This window comes from Phodopus roborovskii, unplaced genomic scaffold, assembly GCF_943737965.1.
Source record: "Phodopus roborovskii unplaced genomic scaffold, PHOROB, whole genome shotgun sequence".
NCBI classification, from domain to species: Eukaryota; Metazoa; Chordata; class Mammalia; order Rodentia; family Cricetidae; genus Phodopus; species Phodopus roborovskii.
Genome location: NW_026126627.1, coordinates 2160958 through 2170261, shown reverse-complemented (window position 1 = coordinate 2170261; position 9304 = coordinate 2160958).

Below are 9304 nucleotides of genomic sequence, written 5' to 3'. Positions count from 1 at the left end.
CAATGCGTTCCTCAGAGTCTTCAATAAGAACCAAAAGGGAAAAAAATGTGCTTAATTTATATTTCTTAATATTTCTTCTTAATTTTATTCCTCTTCAAATTGCCATAATCTTGTAAAATTATTATTCACTGAAGACAAAAATCCCTCCTGGCTCTCTGCTTTTCTTCCTTCTCACTTTAGATTAAAAATATTCAAAGAAGTTTATTAGCAGGAAGAAAATGCAATTGCGCCTCTTGGCTTGTCAGGGACAGTGGTCTGGCGCCCACCACAGGTTATTGCCTCTCACTTGCACTGAATGCATTCTTAATAAAGCTGAGAGAATCTGTTTTGGAAAAGAGGTTACCCTCAAGGAGAAGATGGGGGCTTTTCTCCTGCACTTGGGTTAGTACAGAGCTTAGCAGTGAGTACATAGTGTTCCTTTTTGCTTGACAGCTACCTATCCTTGTACTTAAAATGCATTTTTCTCACTCTGGCCAAGTATGTGTTATGCTTACAATTCAATTTGTACAACTCAGGGCATGGCTTGTGTTTGCTCTCTAACACTCTCCTTCCCACTGTCTGCTCCCAGGACTTGCTATTATTCTGGAGAGAAATTCCACACCTTGGATGGACATGGACTGGAGGCTGGGCTTGGAAGGCCTGCTTGTCTCCAGTACCTTGTCACAACTGACATGGGGAGCCCTGGGGGTTTAATGACTTTATGTAAATGTCTCAGAAATCTTGTTCTTGACCTACGCTGGGTCACTGCTCCATCTCTGATTACTGCTGTTTTAATCTATGGAAATGGGAGCCATCATAAAAGCTCTTACAGAATTCTGAGGAATAGGCCAGAACCCTGGGACCTACACAGCATAGTGCCCGATGAACATCAAGTGCTTGGTACATGTACCCTATAGCTACTAATACATAATCATTGTCACATCTTCCATGCAACAGGTAACAACATGAATGTGTGATATGAACTTTATCCAATGCCTTAACAATCTATAAGTTTGCCACTGCTACTAACTCCATCTTGTAAATAGATTCAAAGGAAGGGAGGTTGAAGGAGTTGGACAGAATCAGTCAGTTCACACACAGAAGAGACAAGGTCAAACTGCAGAAGCCAGACTCATCACGATGAGGCTGTGTTATCTCCATTACTACCAGATAGTACATAACAAGTCTGTATGAGTCATCTCTCTTAATTACAATGCTTTATTTACAGTAGCAATGGAAATTGACACAACAAAACCTGTTCATATTCCTGTCTTTCCTGTGCAACATCTGAAAGCATGGTATCATTGTTGTTGATCATACCTGCTAAAGGATGAGAGAAAGATGAGAGAAAGTGGTCCACATTATTTGGCAGCATGTTTCCCTTTATTTCAATATGTGTTAGTTATATAGAGTTCAAATAACAGAGAAGTATGCAGAGGAAAATAATGGTTCAGATCTACCCATCACTCCCCTTTAATACCAATCCCCTGGGGAAACATGAACCACATGTTTGGAAAAAAGCTTCAGATTCCTCTGCTCTTTACAGGCAACTATTTCTGTCATGCCCAAGTATAGGCAGATATGCAAATTCTTAGGTGTGCATGAAGATGTATAAAAGCCTGACTTTCATTTGAACAAGCCATACAAAAGCAGCATAAGAGAGAATAAACTGAGGCAAATGTATGGATCTCTCATCAGGATCTGGAACAAGCCAAAGAACACCAAGTTGAGAGGAGTCAAAGGTTAAATGCACACTTTTTTACCATGTGAAATGCAAACATCTCTTGGTAAACAGTTTTGTATATGTTGTTCATACTGTGGCCATTTTAGTGTGGGTACTTACATGACCATGCCTCCTCACAAGAATTAGGTCAAGAGTACCCAGCTTTGGACATTTGTGTTACATGATAAATAGAAATTGAACAAATTTACTACACCATTCAATACTTCGTAGTATGCATATTTATTTCATATTCTTTCCACTGCTTTCATCTCTATTAGTCCTTATCCAAAATATCTTTCCTTGTATGTCCTTTCTTCACATATCCCCTCTTACATCTAATACTTATTTGTTCTTCAAATAATTGAACATTTTCTACCACCCTTGTGAAGACTTTGATTATTCTTGCTACTAATCCCAGACCTTTAGAAGCAGAATTGATGAAGATGTGATGGGACTCCCACAGGCAAAGCTTTCATTAGGGTACCTCCTCAAGCAAGATGCAGCTGAGACCAAGATCAAGCTGGGGGCTCTCTCAACAAAAGAAAAGTGGTGCTAATACAGAGAGCATTCCATCATGAGAATGCGGGAGAAATTTCATGTTCAAACATTAACATATTAGACTATCATCAGACAGTCATTGTTCATGGTTTGAAATTTCAAGTAAGATGTCAAAATGATCCCCCTACAGCCTACAAGTTCTAAGCAAGAAGAAAGAGAACACATGAAAGATTTACTAACGTGGGGCCTCCCAATGGACCTGCAGAGGTCATTAAACCCCCGGAAATGGTAAACAAAATCCAAAATCAAGAAAATGTCCCCATGTACATATAGTGGGTAGGAATAGGTGCATGACTTTCATTAGGTTCCTGCCTCCAAAGGCTGAACAAACATAGTATAGATAGATCACAGGAACATGAAAAGTGTTCAGGAAGGGGCAGGGACTCATGTGTAGCATGGCGAGGAGTGGTCCTTGCCTAGATGGAATGGTTTGTACAAGCATGAGTTTCTACTCCACTTTCAGCAGCTACTCAGGTGTTCAACATTACCAATCTTCCTTTTGATATTTTCAATGTCCATACATCCTTTTCTTCCCACCTGGGTTTGCAGTGCAGAGCAGTGTAATGTTCAAACTAACAAGAAAATACCTCAGGCCAGGACAGCTGACATACAAATGAGCTTGCACATCAATTGCTCTCAACCCTCAGTATGCAATCCCACACTCACTTAAACACACAAAAACAGCACTTTGAATCCCTGTTTCTGTTGATATGTGCTGCTGTGTAACTTGTGTAAATGAACCTTATCATAAAACATGTCATGCATAGCCTTTCAAAAGACATTAGAAAGAATGACTCCTGAGTAATATACCCGACCCCCCAAGAAGCCCAATATGTGGAGCTCATTATTTTTGAAAGTTGGCAGGCCATAAAATAAAAACATTCATTTTTGCTGACTTCCATTAGAAGTGATTTCCCACCAAATATAGAGTTGAATAACAGACAATGCTTTCAATATTTACAAACCCATATTGGGATGAGGTTGAACCCTGAGGTATTTAGATAGATGTCAATTCAAATTTGGATTCAATTACTACTTTGTAAACTTAGAAGCAGACTCAGGATTTCCTGGAACTCACAACTGGGTTTTAATCTTGAGCCTGCCACTTATAGGTACGTGATGATGGACAAATCAGCTGATCCGATTTTTCTCATTTGTAAAATAAGTAGTTTGGATCTTCTCTCAGCTCATTCCCTTCTAGCTACATTTGACAATTCAAGTGGCATTTGTAAGTCACTGACAGGATGAAGATTTCTGATAGGAAGTAAGGAAAGAGATATGTCTATATTTAAGAAATGAACTCCTGAAAACTCATGCTGGATTATGATTCTGTAAGAGGCTCTTACTGTCTTATTAGAGACATGTAGACATGTTATCCTAGACAATGTAGAAGGAAGTTTCTGTCCCACCTGGTCCCGTGGCCATTTAGTCCCAAATAAACACACAGAGGCTTATCCTATTGCTCAGGCTCATTACTAAATAGCTCTTACAATTTAAATTAATCCATAATTCCTATCTATATTTAGCCACGTGGCTTGGTATCTTTTCTCAGTGAGGAATTCTCATCTTGCTTCCTCTGTATCTGCTGTGGCTCACTCTTTGCTTTCCTCTTCCCAGAATTCTCCTAGTCTGGTAGTCCTGCATATACTTTCTGCCTGGCTACTGGCCAATCAGCATTTAATTAAACCAATATGAGTGACAAATCTTTACAGTGAGCAAGAAAAAAATCCCACACCAAGACAATTTGAAGCCAATATAATTTGAAGCTGTATGTTTTCCTGGCTTAAGGATACACAGAGCTATATAAATGAACACCTAAGTAAAATAGAATCAACAGTTAAAATTTATCAGTGTTTTCTTCATTGCCAAGAACCAGAAATCTCTTTAATAGTTCCTATTTGTTTTGAGGGTTTATTTATTTATTTATTTGTTTTTTGAGACAGGGTTTCTCTGTATTGCTTTGGATCCTGTCCTGGAACTAGCTCTGTAGACCAGGCTGGCCTCAAACTCACAGAAATCCTCCTGTGCCTCTTAAGTTCTGGAATAGTTCCCCTTTGTGTTGGGTGAGGTAGCACAGACTTTTAATCTCAGCACTCAGGAGGCAGAAGCAAATGGATATCAGTAATTTTTAGGCTAGCCTGGTCTCCATAGTAAGTTCTAGGCCAACAAGGGTACATATGGAGAGCTTGTTCAAATAATACAATTTCTTATCCGTCCTTTATTATATGAAAATCTGGAACAGTGGTTCTCAATTATCCTAACGATGAGACACATTAATACAGTTCCTCATGTTATCTTGACTCCTAGACATAAAATTATTCCATTGCTACTTATAACTGTACTTTTATACTTTTGTTACTCTTACTGTTATGAATTGTAATATCTGATGTATAGGATATCTGATATTCAACTTCTGTGAAAAGGTTCTTCTGCCCCCAAAGGAGTCATAATCCATAGGATGAGAACCACTGATGTAGGATTTAGGATTTAGACAAAAGATCAAAAGACAAAGAGATCCCAATAAAATTGATCTTGAAGCTTATTGTAATATTTTTGACACTCACCAATGTCTGGAATACACATATTACTGGTCTTTCATGGTGTTAGTGCTTCCAAGAAAACAAAAGGCATTACAAATGCTATTGACTTGAGAAACATTTCTTCCAGATGAAATTTCAAACCTCATTCAGGGAATGCTCCTTTCTCCCTAGTGGAACACTTGCAATGGTATCATCTACATATTGGTTTCTTTCCAAGGATTCAGAGTCATCACAGGAAGAAAAAATAGATCAGAACCTAGGCCAAAGGTTTTCTCTATCAGCAACTCAGTTCCATCCAGAACCACCCTACATGTGTTGGTGCCAGAGATCAGCTTCCTTTCTTAGAAAGATGGCCACTTTCCTATATACAAACATATGTAGCATCAGATAATCTTTCTGTATCTTTTGGTCATTATGAACTGGCTTGGAATCTCAATTTTCCGTTATGACACATCCAGTCAGTTACTCCATGACATGCAGCCAAAAATCTCTTCTTGAAGAACACAAACTTTAAGGGAAGTAGATGGATGCTGATCCACCACACTGCCTTATTCACAGTGCCTCAACATCTTGTCTTTAATCAAATCTGAGAAGGCACTATGAGCTAGTTGGCTCTATGAGTGATGGTGATACATGGAAGGTAAAATATTACACCTAACACCCCAACTGAAAATAAATGGAGGGGAAAAATAACAGTGTCTTTTTTCCAGTCTCATTTTTGGTGAAAGTTGTGGTTCATTATAATCAAGAGTAGAGACTGACAGTATTGAGTCTTGCTTCTGATATTTGTTAATTTACTTAATATACCCAAGTGCTTGTGTCTATAAATCAAGAATAGTAGTTGATCTTAATTATTTCTTCAAAGACTCCATCTCCAAATACAGTCACAATTGTGGTATCAATGTATGAATAGGAGAAACAGTCTAGTTCACACAGATGCTCAGCATGGGGTTTGGCACAGCAGTTACACCGAGTGAGTATTCACTGCTTTATAGAACTAGGTATTCAGAATTATTTCCCTGCAAACTCAAGGACAGTGGGAGGAGGGTATGAGAGAAATGGCTCAGGAGTTTAGAGCACTTGTTGCTCTTAGAGGGGACCTGGGTTTTGACTTCCAGCACCTATGTGGGTTTCATAACCATCCATAACTCCAATTCCAGGGGATATGATGGCTGTGGGCACTAGACTTACACACATACATATTCACAGCCAAACACACTCATACATGTAAAATTAAACATAAATTTAAAAATCACAAGTAAGTAACTTCAATGTCCTTTTCAAAAGAGCTTGCCTTTCCACACCATTGCTCTCATGATACAAAAAGTTTAGTCTGTGTGGACTGGAGTCCCTACTAACATGTATGCATCCCTTTCTGATGTTGGTCACAAATTACAGTGCCTGAAGTTTCAGCCCCTTGCCTTTATTTTTAGTTCAGTAACTCATGTGCCTAAGCATTGAACTGCTGCTGGTTGTAATACCAACACAGCTGTTCTACTTCATAAAGCAGGTCCCAGTCTCCAAATGGGAGCCGTTATGGCATTTCTCTATGCTTTAATGAACAGGATTGGAAAGCAGTGCTAGTTCCAAAATGAACTTCCAAAATATCCACTGTGACTGTTCTCTTGGCACAAGAAGAAGAGCTGTCACTTTAGAAAATTGTGTCCATTTGGTGGAATCTTTGTTGTGGGACTTTCATTGTCATTTTCTTCATGGGAATCTCAAAAGGGATAAGCTTGAAGGAGTGGAAGCTGTTTTGACATTCTTAAGTGATGCAAAAATATTCCACCTGTTGCAAAGAACTAATTTGCAAAGCAAATACTCCATAAAAATCTTCATTTTATATGCTAACTCACCTTTTTAAAAATAAATGTCTACAGGGAACTTGGGGGGATTTAGCTGTACAATAACAACACTCAAGACAGATAATGTCTTGTTCAGGTGCTACATGGGTTAACATAGGATATGAGAATTGTCATAAGCATAGATAAATAAGGACAAACAGTATAGTGATTCCAAATGAACTTTTACACAATTAATTGTCATTGCACATTTTATGCAGTTATAAAAGAGTAGTGAGAATCTAACTTAAAAGCAATTGAAATTTATCTACTCTCAGTTCTGGAGGCTATGAAGTCCAACATAGAAAGGCTGACATTTTCTGAGAAATGCCTCAAGATGTGTCTTCCCATGGCAAGAAGCAGAAGGCAAGCCACAACAGAGCATATGATCATGAGCAATAAGGAGACAAATCTGTTCCTTTCTGAGGATTCTCCTGCAAATTGACCTCCTACTCTAGGAACAGGAACAGGCATCTACCCTCAAGATCAAGTCTTTTGATCCCAGTTGTTTCTTACTAGGTATCACCTCTTAATATTCCTATAGTGGTAAATGAAGTCCCCAACACTTTATGTTTTGGGAAAGAGGTCACTCTGAAATAAAACCACTGAGCAGGTGATTGTTTATACTTCAGCCATTGTAATACAGATTATCACACTTCCAAGATTAAAAACAGAAAGTTCCCTGCACATTCTTTATGAATGGGCATGTATGATAAATTTATAGAAATAGCTCTATTATATGTGCATGGCAAGTGAATTCAGATGTAACTGTCAACCTGTAAGATAAGGTTATGGTGTCATGAGAAAGTAGTCTTGCTAAATTAAAGTATGTTTGAGTAAGATGCACTCTCATTTCTGATCAAAGGTAAGGGGGAAATTCATTATGGTGGTTTCCATCTCAATAAATCATGCTCATGTGTGTAAATGCACACACTTCCTTGTTTTTTATCCCCCACTTTTCATTTGAGTTGATAACTACCTTAGTCCAAGATATTATCATTGCTTATTTTTGTTCTTATACAAAATTCTTTATAAAAGGAGAACCATTCACAGCTACTTATTTTACTCTCTTGCAATAATATTTATGATATCTATTCTTGATTGTCAGCTTGACTACATCTGAAACTAACTAAAACCCAAGTGGCTAGGTACACCTGGGAGGGATTTTTTAAATTAAATCACTTGAAGTGGGAAGAACGACTTTTAATCTGTATCTTCTGAGTTAGGGAGATACACCTTTAATTCAGAGCTCTTGAGGTGTGAAGATCCACATATAATCTGGGTCATACCTTCTGCTGGAATCCCACACAAGAGGCCCGGGAAAAGGAAGCTTTCTTTCTTCCCCTGCTTGCTCTGGTTCTCACTGGCAAGTCCATTCCTTCACTGGCATTACAGCCTATTTCCTCAGGATTCCAGTGTGTCCTGAAGACCAGCTTTATGGACTGAATGACTACTATATTCTTGAACCCTCTGTTGATAGGCAGCCATTGTTGAATTAGCTGACCATTCTCTCTATAATAAATCCCTACCCCGGCTACATGTAGACTCATCCTATGAGTTCTGCTCCTAAGAGAACCTTGGTTGTTATAAATTTTGGTACTAGAAGAACAACGCAAGAATAAGGATGAATTTTTAAATATCTGGAATTGGTTTTCTAAATTGTCAACACCTACAGTTATCGAAGCCTCTCCTAGGAGCTTGGAGAGTGCTGAAAACCCATGGTGTAAACTATTTTATACACCTAAGGAGAGTGTGAAATCATTTGATTACTCTGACTCACCAATTGTGAGAGACAGGGAATTTGGTGACTCTATACAAAGGTTTTGTCTATTTGTGAAAAATAAGGAAAACCATGATGCTGGTTGGTTACTCTTAGCAAACCTGGATAAACTGGCAATGGATAGGAATGAGCTCTGTGACAAAAATCAACCCATTTCTAGCATCTCCACAGTGAAGAACAACAATAAACTCAATGATAATTTGACCAACTCAAGATGTATACAGACAGTCTAAAAGTTTCTAAGTGTACCCTAGAACAGAATCTTCTTTCCAGAAGCCAGTTAGAAAGATCTACAGATCTCAGGTTGTGGAAAATCAAAATGAGGCCCTCATTATATTACAGCAAAATTCCAATACCCAGCCATGTAGGGTATTGGCCTCTAAAGTAAGGGCATTAATCGGAAAGGAATGGGATCCTGTATCTGGGAATGGAGATGAGTGGGAGGGCCCTATTGAAGCCGAGAACTTTCAACCCTCAGATTCTCAAGAGATTATCTCATCTGAGGTAGGATTCTCTTCTTGATTAACAGAAAATATGCTCCTATCTGCAGAACCTGAAATATTGCTTTTTCTGCCTTTGACTGAGGAAATTAATCCCTTCATTGTCTGTTCAACCATCTTCTCTAAAGAAGTTAAGTAAGATAATACTTATCACTCAGAACTGCCAATAGTTGCCTCTAGATATATAATCAGACTTGGGGCAAAGCAGGCTCATAGAGGGGAGGTAGAACAGGTTGTCCATGAAGAGTGTTGTACTACTGGAGTGCTTAATGAGTTTGCTAATTCATTCAGTGAAAAGTCTGGGGAGTGTGTGACTTAAAGGGTGTGGGATAACGGTGGAAGGAACATAAAACCAGAGTAAGCTGGATTGATTGATATGGGCC